The sequence below is a fragment of the Ceratotherium simum genome, chromosome 1, assembly GCF_057802395.1.
Source record: "Ceratotherium simum simum isolate JZ-2026a chromosome 1, ASM5780239v1, whole genome shotgun sequence".
Classification (NCBI taxonomy): Eukaryota; Metazoa; Chordata; class Mammalia; order Perissodactyla; family Rhinocerotidae; genus Ceratotherium; species Ceratotherium simum.
The window spans coordinates 101,527,197-101,546,358 of record NC_141900.1 but is presented as its reverse complement, the minus strand read 5'-3'; the positions used below and the strand labels follow the sequence as shown (position 1 = coordinate 101,546,358).

Below are 19,162 nucleotides of genomic sequence, written 5' to 3'. Positions count from 1 at the left end.
AATATAGAGGAAAAACTGCAGGTTTTGTGTTCAAATCTTTGTTTTTCTATTTGCTAGATAGCCAATTGCGACTATATAGTTTAACCATTCTGAATCTCAATTTTCTCATTTGAAAAATGGAGTAATTATACCTTATAAAACTACTTATACGTAGTTTTAAGGTTTGGAGATAATATTCATAACTGGATAACTAATAGGCAGAAAATAGAGAGCCCATAAATGGGAGCTATGAACATCTGGACCACAGCTTCCAGGGCACAGTTTCATAGCTTGTCTGTACCCTAGCAATAGTGAAGTCAAAATCTGTTCAGAAACACTCCTGTTTCAACAGTACAATCTCTTTCCTTGCTCCTGCTCCTATCCCCTTATCCCTCTCATCAATTCCTCTCTCCAACTTCCCACAATCTGATTCTTTATAATCCTAGTTAAGATGCTCACAGATAACAAAGGTATTAATTGTTATGTGTTAGCATTCACAAAAGATTTCTAGATTTTAATAAGAAACTCTCTAAAATAGAAAAGTCTACCCAGATTAAAATAGCAGAATCTATAGTAGTGGGTCACAGGGTGGACTGAGAGAGAGCCACCTCACGTGGAACCCCTTCATCATAATGTCCTGGTAGCTTCCTCCTGCAAAATATGATAGGGCTGGCCTCAGAGATAGAGTTCTCCATCCCCCATTCTTGATTTACCATCAGCAGCGCCTAAAACTACTGTAGCAGGGCATAGCCCAGTTTGACATGGGACTTCCGATTCTTATGTAGGAATGCTCTTCCTCTACAACTCTTGGCAAACTTTTAGTCATGCAACAGATGTTTATTGAGCATGTGCTAAACACACAGCACTGCGGGAAACAGCAGATGAATTAAGATTCTATTCACTGCGCTTCAAGAGCCTACAGCTTAGGAAACTGGACACATTGTATACGCGAAAACTATAATATAAGATGGAAACGAAAAGTGGCATAATGCAGGGACAAATAATGCACCATGCAGTTTCACATGAGAGATCATAAGTAGATGTGAGGCATAGTAAAAACCTTTTGGTTTGAGCCTCAATAAATGGACAGAATTAGAAGACAATAAGATGAAGAACATTATTGGGGGAAAATACAATATAAGCAAAGGCATGATGTTGGATTATCATGAGGGGGATGGAAAATTCACTCTACATTTAACAGCCACTTATGTTTCATATGAACTTGGGCTTGGTGTTATCAAGGCTACAAAGGTGGTCCTTCGTCAAAGATCCTATAACCTAGGTCGAGGTGGGGGTGGGAGATAAGATTCTTGCAAAATACAATACCAGGCAGAATTTGATGAGTCATCAAAGAGATATGAAATGCTATGGAAACTTGGATACTAGAGTAGTTATGGGTAGAACGTAAATAAAAGGCTTAATAAAGTTTAGAGCATTTCTCCTGGGCCTTAAAAGAGGAGTTGCAGTTTTTATAACTGAAGTGTTGAAAATTGTTCCCAGCAGGGTAAGCGAGAAAGCAGTGATAAGGAGGTAGAACCATGGGCAGTGGGTGGTCCCTGGTTGGTTGTCCATTTCCATAGCCACTACCCTCTCCAGGTGCCGAGTCATGGGCTTCAGTAGAAAGTATTTATATCCAGCAGTCCTTCCTTTTCAGATCATGGGAGGAAGCAACGGGACAGACAGTCCAAGATTACATAAAAACTAAAAAACATCCTTGATGGTAATTTTGGAATTTAGTACGTATTTGCCTTTGTGTGGTATATTTACTTTCTAAATAGTTGTGGGTTAACATTAGCTCAGCCTAATAGTGAAAGAAATCTACATCAGCTCATTATATCAATTAATTCAGGGGGAAGTAGTGCAGAAGGGTACTGAGTTGCAAAGGAAAACCAGGTTGAAATCTAAATGTGCTCTAAATAATGCACAAAGCAGAAAATCCACATCTTAATGATAAAAATGATTATCGTTACTTACACACACATGAGAAGCATACAACCATTAAGTGAGATTAGCTGAATACTTCTAAAATTTAGGATTATGGATTTCCTTAAAAGTGACCTTTTATTCAAATGGGACTTGAATATTTTATTTTTTAATGTTTTTTTCTTATAGTTTATATTTTTAAAATTGACATGATCCTTATGCTGATTACTGGCATTTTAATTCTTAATTATGAGAAATGTTTTATTTCCAAATCAAGTTGATTCAAATGCAATTTCAAACCCTAATACTTGATCACTGTATTTAAAAGAAAAAAATGTTAGGACAGGCTACTAAGCAAAACAAAATATGAATTAACTTACTTACCCCTTCCTAATTATTCATTTCTTCTCCTGTACTCCCAAGGAACCATTTGCATGTGTCCAATATACCATTATGACGTTGTTTAGTAATTATCTGTTTGAGCATCTGTCTCCTAAACTGTGAGACTCTGCAGTTAGGGATTTTCATCGTAGGATTCTTAGCAGGCCAAGGTGCCTTGCCCACTCCCAGTGAATGCCTATTGACAGACCAGCTGAGGGAATGGATGAATGCAGTACTAGAACATTAGGCCAAGGAATTGAAATAATTTTAGAGGAAATATCTCTTTTACTATGAGAAATATGGATTATTTTTATGTATGATTTTAGTCGTAAGTCCACACACTTGCTCTAGTAAACTAATTATTTTAGTAGGTCACTGGAAAAGCGTAATTTGTTTCCTAGCATGTCTTAGCTTGAAAGTTTGATTCACATCAAAAATGAATCAAAATGACTCTCCTGCTGCTCCTTCAGAACCACCTGACCAGGATCAGGAACATACGGGGGAGAAGTTGGCAGGTATCAATTTGGCATGATCAAAGGGCTCCAGAAGAAATGAGGCATCCAGTTAACTCTGCCCCCAGACGGCCCTGGTGTCCGAGACTTTTTCAACTGGAATCACCTTTCAGTTGTGGCAATGCTTTCCAAAATGCTTTAGAATTAGAATGCAGTTTTTTCAAAATGAAATTTATTTGTACTCCAATACATAAAACAAACAAAAGCTATATTTTGAAAGTTCAAATGTATAACAATTACTTAATATAAAATCAATCACTACAGACTGAGTGGCTGTTTGGATGGATGTGACAATTCTATCCAGGATTATGGGTGACAGTGTAGTTTTATTTCACCCAGAGTTTGTCTTTTATTTCTATACTTGATTTCAATTGCAAAGCATGGAGAAAATTGGTATTTACAGACATAAGAAACTGCAAATGGTACAAGCTTTGTTTTTTTTGTAGCAGTTCACTTTGTAATCCATTGACACTACTTAATAAACAGGGACAGCAGAATAAATTTTATTTCATATCTAAAAAATGTTAATCGGACAGCATAACTGAATGTGTTAGTAGTCTTCAAAGCACTTTGAAGGCATTTTATTTTGTTTTCTCTACAGTGTTTAAAAGTTAAAACAGTTTTAAATAAAATTCAAATAAAATCTTTGTGTTACCTTTAAAACTACATTTGGTTCTGTAGAACCCAAGATAAAAACCACAGAGTGTCAGCATCGTGACTTCAGAAATACGCTCCTACTATACCAAACGCCAATTAACAGTGGGGCGTTTATCAGAATAGCTTGCTGTTACTAATACCCTGAGCCACTGGCACGCAAAAGCAGTGTTTCCCAGAATTTTCTGTTCATAGGAATCTCTTGAAAACCTTGTTAAAATGAAGGTTCTGATAATTTAGATCTGGGGTGGAGTCTGAGAGCCTGTAATTCTAACATGCTCCCGCCTGATGCTCACGCAGCTGGCCAGAGGACCATGGTTTGAATGGCAAGGCTCCATGGCACTCCAGTTCTCTGAGGTAGGGTCTCAAAGAAGCATGAAGACACCAAGAGGAGAAACAGAAGGGAGGGCATGGAGGGGAGACAGCATGTGGAAAGGGCAAATTTGATCTATTCAGCCATTACCCCTGAGACTATACTTTTTTTCATAGGCCTTCCTACCATTTTTTATATGGCCCACTCAGAGTGACAATCTAGTAATCTCCTAATCTCATTTAGTAGTTTTAATCATTTCAGAACCTGACTGTAGACTTCATATAATTCACAGAAAGTGATCACTAAATATAAAGGCAGTTGGATTTCACCTTAAAATCAACCTCTGTATTCTCAGTCTCAGACTCAGCTGAGATTTCGCACCCCTTTAGTATTGCGCAGAGGCCAGTACTAGGATACTTAATGTGCTTTTAGATTAGTACAAATTTTATACCTGGACATTAAATATGCCTTATTCTAAACTTCAGAAAGGAAAACTTCAGGTTACATACAGGTTATATTAAGAACTATTGGACAATTGTTTAAGGGCATTTATAAATTATCATCCCAGCATAAATTACCTCCTGCATTTATGATTTTTCCCTTCATCTCAGCTCCCAGTTTTATTTTTGCTTATCAAGACATGAAATTCATTTAGAAAGTCTCATTTCTTAAATGCTATTTTTCATACTCTTGGCTCTCAGAGCTATTTCCACAGTCACAGTGGAGTTTTCTTCTGCATTACCTTCAATATTGATCTCAATAATATTTTAGTACTTTTATTCTCACACTAATTAGATTTCAATTTTAGTTGAAGGCATGCTCTCTATGGAATATATTTCACTGCCTTGTATTTCTTCTGTTCAAACTGAAATTATATGGAGAAATAATCATAATTTCAGCACCTAATTTAATATTTCATTACTACATAACTTAATTTTATAGTTGTATAACCAGAAAAGCTAATGTTATATTGATGGTGCTCCTTCCACAGCACTTATTTATGGAAATATTTAAATGCAGAGATATTTACTATACCTCTTACATTATGCCCAAATTTTCTATCAAAAATAATCAAGCATCTTTAGTCCACATCTATCCAACAATTGTACATTTCTACACTAACCACATCAATCATTAATTTTAGCCTTACAATATAAGCACCTTAAAATCATTTCTATTATAACAAACCTGCGTTCACTTTATTTTGTTAATTTACTTTGAATTATAATTTTACAATGTATTCCCCATCATTTTATGAATAAAACATCTTTTAAGAGATCATAGGCTCTTAGAGATCATAGGCGGAGAAGGACCTGCAAGATCATTAGTTCCTTCGCCTGACTCCATGTCCAAGTGTATTTAACAAAAATAAATAACAGTAAGTTCTCTTTTAATCAGCCAACCACCTGCTCCAGTCAAGACACTCTAAAACAAACTCTGGAGAAACAAAGAAGAAAGGTTCATCATGAAGAAGTTATATTTATTTGTCAAAGTGTAATTATCAGGTCTCTCTCTCTATGCCTAATATTAGAAATGTTGATACAGAATTAAGATAATATACCACTATTGTATAGGTATACTGAAGTTTTATGGAAAAGTCGATCTTTGAAAAAAATATAGATTTAGGTTAGCCTGGAAGGAGGAGGAGCACCTTTCTACATCGAGGGAAAGCAAAGGTTTGCGCCAGTGTGAGTAACTGCAAAATGTGGTTATGGAACAACAAATTGTTGAGTGTTGCTAGAGCAGAAAGCTTGCATGCATGTTGAGGATTATAGCAGAAAGTTGTGGATGTCTGGCAAACAGCCCTTTCCCCTTTCCTCCCTCCTATCATCACCCTGATTTAGTTCAGGTATCTTCTCTCCTTCACGTGGCCATGTGCTTTTGGAAGGGAGACTATCCCAGTCTACAAGGGACAAAAAGTAAAGAACCAGGCTTCCTAAGGAAATCATTAACCTGTTGCACGTTGTTCCCCAAATCTATGATCTCCTTCCTCTACAGCAATAGAATTTATGTCTTGACAGAGCCGCTGAGCTAAAGATATCATTTTCCAGGCTCCTTTTAATTTAGGGGGCTTGTGACTAAGCTCAAGGCAATGGAAGTGTGCAATGTCTGGATTAAGCCTTTAAAGGGGAGGAGCATGCACTATTCTTGCTTTTTTGTCCCTTCCGACCTCCTTCCTGAAATGAACCTATGATGGTGAGACCTGGAGCAGGCATCTCAGAACGGAAGAGGATGGCAAAGGAAAATTACAAAGAGTCTGGGCTCGGGATAACGTACCAACCCTGGGCCACCTACCCAAATGTTTCTCTGAGAGAGAAATCAATTTCTGCTATTTTGGTCTTTGTTACAATAGCAAATATATCCTAACCAATACAGACTTTCAGTTAATCTACCATGATGTTGATCTACATCTAGCTTTTTTATTATAACATGATACATGTGATGGTTACTGTTGTTTAAGTCATTATGTGTTGTCTTATGTTAGTTGCAACTGAAAACAGCCAAACCAATAGAGATTAAATTTATGAACCTAGGTTTGAGTCCCGATAATGGAGTGAGTGTGTTGATCATTAAATTAGGGATTTTCCTGGAGAATATAGCCTTGTTTATTCATTCAACTTGTATTTTTTGAGCATCTGCTGTGTATAATAATCTGTGTTGTTTGATTAAGATTTCTTAGCAAGAAGCTTAATTACAAGACACAATTTTAACAATGTTTTAATTACAAACAATTTCTGAGTGATTGTGTGATAAGTGCAGTCATCCACTCCTCAAGAGATTATGAACTTTATCCATAGGAAAATAAAGCCAGACCATCAGAGCAATACTTGGTGGAGCTCTATTACTATGACACTTAATAGAATGATTTAAAGTAACTTTGGATTTTAGAACATGTTTTCCTAGCCATGACAGACACTGGAGACTCTTAAAAAATAAAGTTACTTGATAAGTAGACATTGTAAGATATTAAAGTAGTAAGACTATGTAGAATGGATTAGAAAGAAAAAAACTAAAGGCAAGAAGATCAGCTAAATGGCTGTTTTAATGCTCTAAGTAGAAGATAAAAATCTGACGTAGAACAAGACTGCAAATAAACTAAAGGATTAAAAAGATTACATAATTAATTGATTACTTGTAAGTAAACTAATTAAAAATGTCTCAGATATTCTGTGTTTAGGAGCCAGTAATAAACAGTGACATTTTCATTTTGAGGCAATAACTTTTCTTAGATTACTAAAGGTAGGTAAATTTCAAACTCTATCAAAACTTTTAAGACAGTTACTTTTAAATTTAAACTCATATTTTTTTTTCCCCAAAAGAGCTAAACTTATAATGGCTGTAAGCTGTATTCCTCCAAAAAAGTTATTAAGCTTAATAAGTCTCATTTCCTTTCGTGGAGGAAAAGATAATAAAAAAAAGAAGCGGTATAAGAAATATTGTGTCAGAAAGTTAAATTCTCTGGAATGTATAGAAATATAGACACTGAGCTACATCTGTTTTAGTATCAAGCTTGAATTACATGTTTCTTATCCATAAATTCTTATTCATGGAGAGCTTCTTTTGCCATCTCCTGCTGAGTCTTTAATCACTAACTGCAGGGGAAGACTGGGAAAAATTTAGGGCTAGGCATAACCTAGGAGAGAAAGAGTATACAGTGAAATGTAGGAAGGGGGAGAGAAAGACATTCAAGGTACCTAAATCTTGTAGGGAGAATATTAGCATAAACATTTCTAATGAGAAATTATAAAAGTCATTATAAATTTTAAAATTTATATGGAAAATATAATCAGGAGCCAGAAACAACCTGAAATTGGTACATAACAGGAAAGTTGATTCCTAGTAGATACTAAAACGCTTAATAGGTCTATAGTAAATATAAATTAATATTGGTGCATTAAGAGAAAGACAGACCAATGGAATAGAAATGAGAATCTAGAAAGAAATAGAAAAGACACATATAAATTAAATATGTTAACAATGGCATGTTAAATCAGTGGGGAAAACGGATCTCTTAATAAACGATGTAAGACAACTAGCTACCAATCTGAGAAAGAACAGAATAGTCCCTTACTTCCTTCTCACACTAAGATGAATTCCACATAGATGAAAGTTTTAAACACGAAAAGGAAACAAAAAATAATAAAGCATGAATGAATATGTTTTGTAATCTATAACTATAGCAGGTTTTTCTAAGGAAGACACAAAACCAAGACACCATAAGGTGAAAATTAATAAATTCGGCCACATAATATTTTAAAAAATATCTTGCATGGTCAAACATAATCAAGTTCAAAGACTAGCAACAAATTGGGAAACATTTTTAATATGTCAGAAAAAGAGCCAATTTCTTTATGATATAAAAAATCCTTATGAACCAATTAGAAATAATTCAGTTAAAACATGAGCAAAGGGCATGCATGAATGGGACAGTTCACAAAAAGAAATGCACACGACTTTTAAACATGTAGGAGAATGTTCAACGTCATTCATAATCAAAGAAGCACAAATTAAATTCCAATGAGATTTCACTGATCATCTCTCTCATACTTAACAGAAAAGGCCTTCTCATGTACTCCTGATCAGGGTCTAAACTGTTTGGAGGGCTATTTGGGTAAAGTCTATTAATTTCAAATTTTGACTCATCTAATTCATATCTAAGAATTTATCCCAAAGATATACTAGTACACTTTCACAAAGTCAAATTTAAAATGTCTATTGCAGCATTGTTTATATCAGCCAAAAACTGGAAAAAAAAATTCATTGGTTAGGAACTTACTAATAAATTAAGGCAATACATATAATGAAACCCCTGGGAGCCATTAAAAAGACACAGCAGATCTATGTGGACTCCCGATAAGGCACAATCTCTAAGATACGCTGCCAGGGGAAGAGAGAAAGATGTCAAGATGTAGAGAGCAGTGTTTATAACATGCCTCCATTTGTTTTAAATGACAATTGCTCTCACTACTGTGTGAATAGTGAAGTGAATATGGTGAACATGAAGGTCAGAAATCTTCCATTTGCAATAAGTCAGACAAAGACAAATACTGCATGATCTCACTTATAAGTGGAATCTGAAAACACTGAACTCATAGAATCAGAGTAGATTGGTGGTTGCCAGGGGTGGTAGTTGGGGGCATTGTGGTAAATGGGTGAATGTGGTTAAAGGGTACAAATTTCCAGTCATAAGATAACTAAGTTCTGAGGATCTAATGTACAATATGATGACCATAATTAACCATACTGTATTGTACACTTGAAAGTTACTAAGAGGGTAGATCTTAAAAGTTTTCACCACATCGAAAAAAAATTAACTATGTGAAGTGATGGATATGTTAACTTACATCATTGCGGTAATCATTTCGCAATATATACGTATATCAAGTCAAGGTGTACACCTTAAATTTACACAACTTTATATATCAATGATATCTCAATAAAGCTGTGGTGAGAGGGAAAGCTGTTTGTCCCTCCAAAAATCACTCTTAATCTTTCTGTACCCTGCTCTCAGCCCCATGAGGCCGATTATACTGAGAAATCCTAACTGAGTTCTCATTGGGGTTAGCCAATAGGAATCCACGGCAGGATACTGGAGGGAGGCGGACGCTTTAGGTCAGAGTATTTTTTTTTTTTTTGATGTATTTGTCATCATTTTTCCCCCACATATAAATGGACCTTTCTTTTTTAATTTTTTGTTTATTGCGGTAACATTGGTTTATAACATTGTATAAATTTCAAGTGTACATCATTATACTTCTATTCCTGCGTGGATTACATCATGTTCTCATGTTCACCACCCAAATACTAATTACAATCCATCACCACACACGTGTGCCTAATTATCCCTTTTGCCCTCCTCCCTCCCCTCTTCCCCTCTGGTTACCACCAATCCAATCTCTGTCTCTATGTGTTTGTTTGGTGGTGTTATTATCTACTACTTAATGAGTGAGATCATACGGTATTGGTCAGAGTATTTTTTATCCTGGTTCTCTCCCTGTGAGGTTGCCTCAGTCTGACTGGGTCCTTCGACTGAAGTTCGCGTCTCCTCTCAAGTTTGCCCTGTGTTACACTATTCTTCTGAGTTCTCTAATCTCTCCCTCCCTCCTTTGGGCCTAGGAATTGTGCCAGCTCTGTTGCTTCTAGCCCTGGGTTGTTTCTGCATTATCCCTTGTAGTTCCCTATATCCCTTATAATTAACCCATTTGTAAGTAAGCGTTCTTTGAATTATCTTACATTGGTCAGCTCTTTCCTCTTGGGACTCTGATAAAAGTAGAAATGAAAAAAAAATACATACATATATATATACATAAAGATAGACATAAGCATTCTTGTATGTGAATAGAATATTTCTGAAATAAATACATTAGATACTACAACAATAGTTTCCTTAGGGAGGATATGAGGTGAGGGGAAAGCTTATACTTCACCATACGCCCTTTTGCATTATTAAAAAAAAATTAAACCATAGGTGCTCATTATTTTCTCTATTAAAACAAATCACTTAAGTTAAAAAAAAATAAGGAAAGTGGTTTGGACCATCCACACAATAATACAACTGGAGCAGAACTTTCCAGGTTTCTGCCAGTGCATGAAAGGACCATATCTGTATCAGTGTACTGTGTATCCTGTCTCCTCTGGCTTATTCAAGAACATAACGCATTGAGTCACTCTTTTCTCCAGAATCCTCAACTTTTTTCCCTCTCGGAAGCATTCTCCTCAATATACAGTCATTCATCTCACCGAAAACAAATAAACAAAAGTCTCCTTTTGATTCCATATCTCCCTCCAGTTCCTGACTGGATTTATTTATCTGATCCCCTTATCCATTTATGTGATCCCTTTCACAGACAAACTTCTTCAAAGATTTGTTTTAGCAAGTTCTGTCCACTGCAATCAGCCCCAATCTAAAACCCACTCTTATCTGTCCATAAAAACTCCTTTTGTTGAAGACATACACAATCCCAATTTGCCCAGCTTACGAATGTAGAATGTATTTGAACTCACAATACTGGTCCAAGTTGACCTCCGTTTCCCGGCCCCACCTTAACTGTCCTAACTCTTAAGTGGAGTTCTCAGGGCTCAGTCCATGGGCCTTTGTCTAAGATGGCTTCAAGCTTATAGCTCTCACTGAGATTTCCACTGAGAGCTTCAGACCTATGTATTTAACTAGCTCCTTGACATATCCACTTGGATATATCAGAAACATCACAAAGTTAGCATGACCAAACATCCTTTGATTAAACTCCAAACTTTCTTACCCCCCTGTTCAACCTCATCTCAGTTAATGGCACCACCATCTATCTGGTCACTCATATCAGAAAATTGGAAGTTATTCTTTACATCCCTGTCTCCCTCTATCACTTCTACATCAATCATTAACAAAGCCTTGTGAATTAAAATTCTGAAACTTCCCTCAAATATATCCACTTTTCTCTGTCTTTACCACTTCATTTCAATTCACCATCACCTTTTCCCTGGGTTACAGAGCTTCCTTACTCATCTAGCCCTCTTCATTCTTGCCTTGCTTTAATTCATTCTCAACAAAATGCCAGAGTGATCTTTAACATCATGTCACTTTCCTGTTCCAAACTCTTTGATGGATTCTCATTTCACTCTGGAAAACATTGAGCTCCTGCACGTTTCTGCTTGATCCGCTCTGCCTGCTTCTCTGCTGCCCTCTCACCTCCTGCTCCTCTTCCTCTCGTCATGTTCTAGTGACACCTGCCTTCCTTTTGTTTCCCCGATGGGTCATACTCTTTCCTTAGAGCCTTTACACACACACTTCCTTTTCTCTAATGCACGCCTTTCCCCAGTCTTCACAAAAAAGATTTTTTTGTTTCCTTTAGTTCTCACCTTAAATGTAATTTTTTCGAAGTGGTCTCCTCTGACTTACCAATCTGAAGTTGTTACCCCCCTCATCTCCACCATTTTTTGCTGTTTTTTATCTATCACAGTTTCTAATCATATACCTATTGATTTCTTTGTGTGTTGTCAGGCTTCTCCATTGAACTATACTTTCCATGACTGTAGGACTATGTCTGTTTGTTTACCACTCTTTACCCACTGCCTAGAATTCTGTCTGGCATTGAGTTGGTACTCAATAAATAATTGTTGAATGAACTTTGAATAAGCGAATATCAGTCAGTTTGAACAGTTGTAAATACCTTTAAGAATCATTTTGATAGTATATGAATGCAAAGAAACAGAATGTCTCAGGCTGCTGTATTTTAAGTGAGTTTTGGATTATCTGTTCCATTTCTTTTAAATCTGTCATATAAACATAATACCATTATACAATAAGTCAAACTGTCTGACCAAAGGCTTTACATAATTTTCACATCTACCAGAATGCCCTTTCATTTATAGATGAAGAAAACACACATCTAACATAAACCCTTAAATCTGAAAAATTAGTGAAGTCTTTATATATTGATATAACTATTAGGATAGCAAGCCCAAACTTAGAGAAACCCACTAGTCAAGCAAAGATAATATTGTGACAAGTTAATCAATATGTAAGAAATGCCAAAAGAATAATAAAATAATTAATACAAGAATGAAACCCCATAAAATTACAGGTCTATTTTGTTAAAGAAAGTAATAGTATGAGTAACTTTTATAGGCTATTATAAAATTGTATTTTTATGAGATTAAGATGATTAAATATTTTAAAGGAAGTGATATTATTAATAAAATTACCATGAAACCAATAGTTAAATTATTTTACAGTTTATGCTTCCAAAGGCATATAAGCAATTATCATTATTTAAAAAATAACTTATGTAAGTTTAATAAATTAGAAAAATTTGCAAAAAATTATATACTATAGTATATTAAATACTATAAATTATACTATTTGAAGTTCAATGTCTTTTTAATTGGTTCACCACTTCTTACAACCCTGAAATCAAACTGAAAACATCCCCTTAGATAGGCATCATTGAATTCTGATCTCTTAAGTAATCACTAATGAAGAACATTTAATATGTCCTATTTTCAGTTGTGATCAGGTTTAAAAAGTATTGTACGTGATGAAACCAATATTCTAAAAAATAGGGAGACACAAATGGCTTCTAAAAGCCTACACAGAATACATTACCTTAAAAGATACTCTCCTAAGGCAGAAATGTATAATTAATAGACCTTTGTTTTCCAGAAATCAATATGACAATGTTTTCACTTAAGCTGCGCACAGGTATACACATACATACACACATAAAAGAAAACTAGGTATGATTAACTTTTTAAAAATATGTATTCAGTGTTGACCTTGTATCCAGGAGATTCAATAAGGTTTGCCTCTCCACTCCCCCCTGGCAAAAAGAAAATCAGTAACCAGTGAAGAACTGAACCAAGGAAGAGATTCCATTATTACATAATTTGTTAAATGAAGACTCCCATGACTTTGGAATACAAAATACCCAGAGTATTCCCAAGACACACAGACCTTTGGTCCAAGACTTTGAAAACTAGAACTGACCCCGTCAAAGCAGAGGATCTGATAAATTTTAGAATGATACAGAAGAAAGGATTAGCCTGCTCAAACGTTGGTAATAAATCCATTGCTTTATGCTTGAGCTGAGCAACTTGTGAACCATCTATACAGAGTCCAAATTTTTTTAAAAAGTCAGCAGTTTAGAAATGAACTTAAATCTCCCTACAAGAATAAACTATTCATGTATACATAATCTTTAGGAGGGACTACTGTCACCACTACAATTTAAAAGAGCGGTAGATAGAGAAAACTTCAAAGGAAGTACATATTAGGAGAGAATTATTATAATTAATCCTCTTTGCCATGCAGATTGCTTATGCAGTCTCAAATATATAATGTTATATCCACTTCCACTAATATTGTTGAAGATCTTTTAATTTTTGTTCCAAACCTTAAGTTAATAACCTATAAAGATTATGATGATACGAAATTATCATAATGCATGTGTGCGCGTTTTGCTGGGTTTTTATCTAGGTTTTTTTTTTTATTATTCTAAAATTCACATCTGTTTACTTCTGGGTTAAAAGAAAATTCAAACCACTGAAATAGAGTGATAAAACTTTAGAGCTAGAGGGCCAGCCCTGATGGCCTAGTGGTTAAAGTTCGGTGCACTCTGCTTTGGCAGCCCAGGTTCAGTTCCTGGGTGCAGAACCACACCACTCGTCTGTCAGTGACCATGCTGTGGCAGCAGCTCACATACCAAAAAAAGGAAGAAGATTGACAACAGGTGTTAGCTCAGGGCAAATCTTCCCCAGCAAAAAAAAAATTAGAGTTAGAAAGAATTATAGCACTCCTTGCTCAATCCCCTTATTTGACAGATGAAAGAACTAAAAACTGGAAATTTAGGAATATTAAGTGGGCCCAAGGTCACAAAACATACTTGTGGCATAGTCAGGACTTGGGCACAGATGCTCTTCTAGTACTTTTTAAATACTACACTACATACTCGTTCTAAGTTACAAGGGACCATCATAGTTGCAAACTAGAGATCTTTGGGAAGCCCATGATATACAGATAAATAATTCTTAGTTCCCAATATACAAACAATCAAATAAACAAAACATGTATTTATTGTCTTTAAACAATTTGAATATCTGGACACATTCTCTCTAATGTCTGGCACTATCACTTTTACTTTTTTAACACTGGGTCCAAATAGGCATACTATGTTTATACAGGTTTTTAGTATTTGTACAAGGAAGAAGTTGAAATGAATATTTCTGACATTATTTTTTTAGCGGATTCAAAACAAATAGTGTGGTAAGCGATTTAAACAATTGCTAAGGTTTTGTTATTATCCTCACTGTTTAACTTATTGTTTTTTTCTAGAAAACATGCTAGTCTCTTTGGAAGGCAGTGTTTGCTGTAAATTGAGCTGGTTAGAAATCTCTCTATCAGAGGCAATTTGTGGCACATGTTGTTTGCAAAAAGGCTGTTATGTGGATTTTGGCTCTCTGAGGAGTAAAGAAAAGAGACCTATGCTAACAGAGATGGAGGATTAAAAAATGTTTGAGGGGAGCCAGGCAATTATCCTTTAGGAGGCCAGAGGATGCTGGATTAACTGTACCATGACATGTGGTTTTGTTTTATCCTGTAATTATTTTACTGTGTCTCAACTAGATACTAAATTCCTTTAGGTCAGTTATTTCTGTGAGACCTGAGTCGGCAACTGACTCCTAGTAGGCCCTCAATAAATGCATGTTGATGAATTACTGAATTGAGGAAAATAGCATAAGGATCTTCTCCTCATCTATTATAGATGTCCCAGCATAAAAAGAATTAAAGAACTTTCAGGCTGTAAAAAGTTAAAAAAAAAAAAAATCTGTTCTCAACATTTCCTTCAGAGATGCACATATTTATGACCAAACATACTGAACACCTTTCCAAAGGTCTCACAGCTTGTTATTGCCAGAGATAAAATTCTCAGATTAATATTCTTAATCCTTTCTTCTAGTGTTCACACTTGTTTCTTTTCTGTGCAAAAAAGATAGAGGATTCCAGTGCACAAATCTGATCTCATAAATGTCAATAAATCGTGGGAGATGGTTTGCACACTATTCTTTCATCATAGTCTAATATCTTGTTTTGGTAAAGATTGAACATAACCTGCTTATCAATGTTCCAATTCAAATAAAATCTTAGGATTTTTTTTGTAAACTTAGCACTTTCAAAATAAACATGCATTACTCTTACTTCTCACTGTGATGTTTACTAGCGTACTGTCTCCAGTTGATTACCCACTGTTACCACTATTTATGTTAATACTCGGCTAAGCAAGAGTATAGAAATAAATCATCTCAAATTTATTTTCATTCAAGGGCTTTAACTCGTTTATAGAAACCTTCGGTAGCATGGTGTAGAACAACTATCTCATTAATTTCATTTTTTTCCAAAATAAACTGCTAAAAATGGTCCCATTTGTATGGAATTGAATAGACTGTTATCTTTAGGGCTCTATTTGAGAATGTACAGTTTAACCAAAAAATGAAATCGTCAGTATAAGTAAATTGACCAACACTATCAGAGGTTGAAAAATGAAATGTTTTCCAGAGAAGATGTCTTTAAGGTTTATTGAAAAAATAACTAAAGGAGTAGGCAATATTTTATACCTTGTTTATAAATGGAAAGAATATGTATTGAGTGCCCATTATGTTCTATGCAGTGTATAAAGAACTGGATTCTAAGGGAATATGGTAAAACCAACACACTGTAGTAAGTGTTACTGCAGAGGCATGGACAGAATACTCTGGGAGGATGCAGGGTGGTTATGTATATGATGGTAAGGTGGGGGTGGAACATCATGGAAGTTCTTCGGACATGGTGCTAGAGCTGTTTGCAGGATGCCTACGAGTTAAGAATCTAAGAAGACACCCCTGGATGATTGAGAACAGCATGGGCAAGGATAGACATGAGGGCTTTCAACAGCACGGTGACTTGTGCATGTCAGGAAGCTATCATTGCTGGAACTTTAAGAGCAAAATTGGGAGAGGTAAGAGGTACTTAATTATATGTGACTAATAATGTCATTAAATGTTGGACAGATGTTATGTTGTTCACACTTCTAGAAGTTAACTCTAAATTCACTTACATGCTGCCATTTCCTAATTAGGCATTAAATCCCTAATTCTAGTTTTAAGTTAAGAAATCAAGACTGCACCAAGGATTTGATAGCAGGGCTATACTGTAATAACTATTCTATGACAGAAACCGTGAAGTTATTTATAACAACACAAAGTTGTTACTGTGAATTCATTATTCTACTATTCTTCAATTCACTAGAAATAGAAAAAATATATAGTAAGTTAAAAAAAAAAAGTCATTCACTAATGACGGTTGTAGAACTCATAGATTTGGAACCAGTAAGAACTCTCACTCAACACTTAAGACTGTATGGTGGAGAGCAGACAATTATGGAGACATTTACAGTTTTTTCAAACCCAGAATAATTAAATTTCAGAATCCCCTGAAGCTGGACCGCTTTCAAGAAAATAATTCATCTCGAATGGAAATAATTTTAAAGAAAGTAATAACAATGAAAATCTAACTGTTTTATTAATAGGCACTCGATTTCATAAATGGTCATGAAATGACTTGGCATTCTTAGTTTTAATTACAAACAGCTCATTTCTGCAGATTTATTATCTTACTTAAAAGTGGTCTGATTGCCCTATAGAAAATTTGATAAGCTATAATTTGCTTCTGGTTAGAGGTTCTTGATCCCACTTTTATTCTCTCTAAGTTGTTATGGCATTATCATTTATGTCAAAAGAGTTGAGTCTTTCTCAGCGTTTCAGATAATTAATAAACTGTGGGGTTTTAGGAGCTTATGCCTCAGTAGCAAAAATGTATTTCCAAACCTAATTACTGAAGCCTAAACTTGAGTTTACTGCCAAACATATAATTTAATTTTTTTTTAGTGCTGGTTGTTTTTGTCACTACTGCAAAGCAGATCTCACTTACAAATATCTCTTCTTCAAGTAGAGTGACAAGTTCCCATTGTATATGTATATATCAAAAAGAAAGTGAAACTTTCAGCATTTCCCTTCTGTGTTCATCTAGGAATTCATTCTTGGTTTGTTATGACTGAGATGAATTCAAGATATATCATCATAATAATTATTCCCCCTATCTTCCCCCCAAAAAACAACAAAAATTCTGTTCCCAAGAAATAAGTCAATGTATTCAGCCAAGCAATTGACTAAGTAGAAAAACCAAAATTTCTGCTTGACTGCCCTAAGCAGATTTAGAACACTGAGGTCAAAATTCAATTCCACAGCCCCATGTACATCCAGTTGCACTGACAGATGCTCTAAGTAGAATCTTATGGATAATGCCAATGAAACCCTTCCAAATAACCATTTTCTCTTAGGTGAAACTCACATAGGGATTGAAACTATAAAAACGAAAACTGAAACAACGACCTTCTATGAGAATAATGAATTCATTGGTTCTTTTCTGATGGGGCAAATCTGACTAGACACACTGAAAGCCCAATTTCAAAATGATTAACTTCAAAATTAGAGTTGGTTTAAGGGGAATTTTAATCCAAATTGTAAAACAAAACAACAGGGGTAAAGAAGATTTTCTGCATATATTCAACTTATGCAATCATAGATTGGGTGGGAGGCGGGGAGGGAAGGTAGCAATTCTGTCTAGACTTGGTGAAGAAATGTCTTTTACGCACCCTAACATGGTGTATCTGTAGATGCCTACCTGTCTAGCCTTGGTGAAGAAATGCCATTCACGCACCCTAACATAGTGTATCTGTAGATGCCTGCTCATGTTTGAATAGGTGAAGTGGCAGGGATAATTTTACCCACAAGCATCCTACTGCTTTTAGAGTAGGTCTTAGAAGCTATGATGGACTTCAGTGGTGTAAAATAAGTCTACACATGAATTTTTTTGGGCATATACAAATGAGTCCTGGCCCCTCTCTGTGAATCATCATCATAGATCTATCTGTTTCACCACAGACCAGTGCACTGGGCACCAGAGATTTTCTAGTGCCGTGTATTAGTTTCCTGTTGCTGCTGTAACAAATTACCACAAACACAGTGAGCTAAAGCAACACAAATTTATTATCTTACAGTTCTGGAGGTCAGAAGTCAAAAATGTGTCCACAGTGCTGCATTCCTTTTGGAGGCTCTAAGGGAAAATTCGTTTCTTCACCTTTCCAGCTTCTGAGGCAGCCCACATTCCTCGGCTCACTTCCTCCATCTTCAAAGCCAGGAACATAGGTTCTTCCCTCCTCTCTGATGTCTGCTTCTGTCCTTGTAGTCCTTAAATCTTCTCTCAGCTCTAACTCTACTGCTTCCCACTTGTGATGAAGCTGGGCCCACCCAGATAATCCAGGATAATCTCTCCATCTCAAAATCCTTAATTTATTCACATCTGCAAAGTCCCTTTGTCATGTGAGGTGACATATTCACAGGTTCATTAGGATGTCATGTGGGGGCCACAGGCAAGGAGTTGCTTTTCTAAGGGAATCTTGGAATTAGAAGTACAAGGCAGCTTCCTTGGTTTTCAGACAGAATCCAGAGAGAGGGTAGAAGGAGAAATGTAGAAATGGAGTGATAACCCAGAGAATTGTGCTGTCCAGTATGTAGCCACTAGCCAAATGTGAATATTTAAATTTAAATTTCTTAAGATTAAATAAAATTAAAAATCAAGCTCCTCACTTACAACAGCCATAATTCAAGTGCTCAACAGTTGCATGTGGCTAGTGGCTACCATATTGGACAGGGAAGATATAGAATATCTCCATCATTGCAGAAAATTCTGTTGGACAGTGCTACTTAGAGTAATATTCTGGATTTCGTAAACCATAATATAGTGGCATAGTGGGAATAAAATAGATTTCCTTGACTGTACACCAATGTAATTCCTTTTTGCTTTATTCCATGC

General features: G+C 35.6%; 1 protein-coding gene across 1 annotated transcript in view; it reads right to left on the bottom strand.

The window, feature by feature from the left end:
• Positions 1-19,162, bottom strand: part of CNTNAP2 (contactin associated protein 2) — a 1,356,851-nt gene that overhangs the window by 739,191 nt on the left and 598,498 nt on the right. The gene's annotated exons all lie outside the window — the stretch shown is intronic.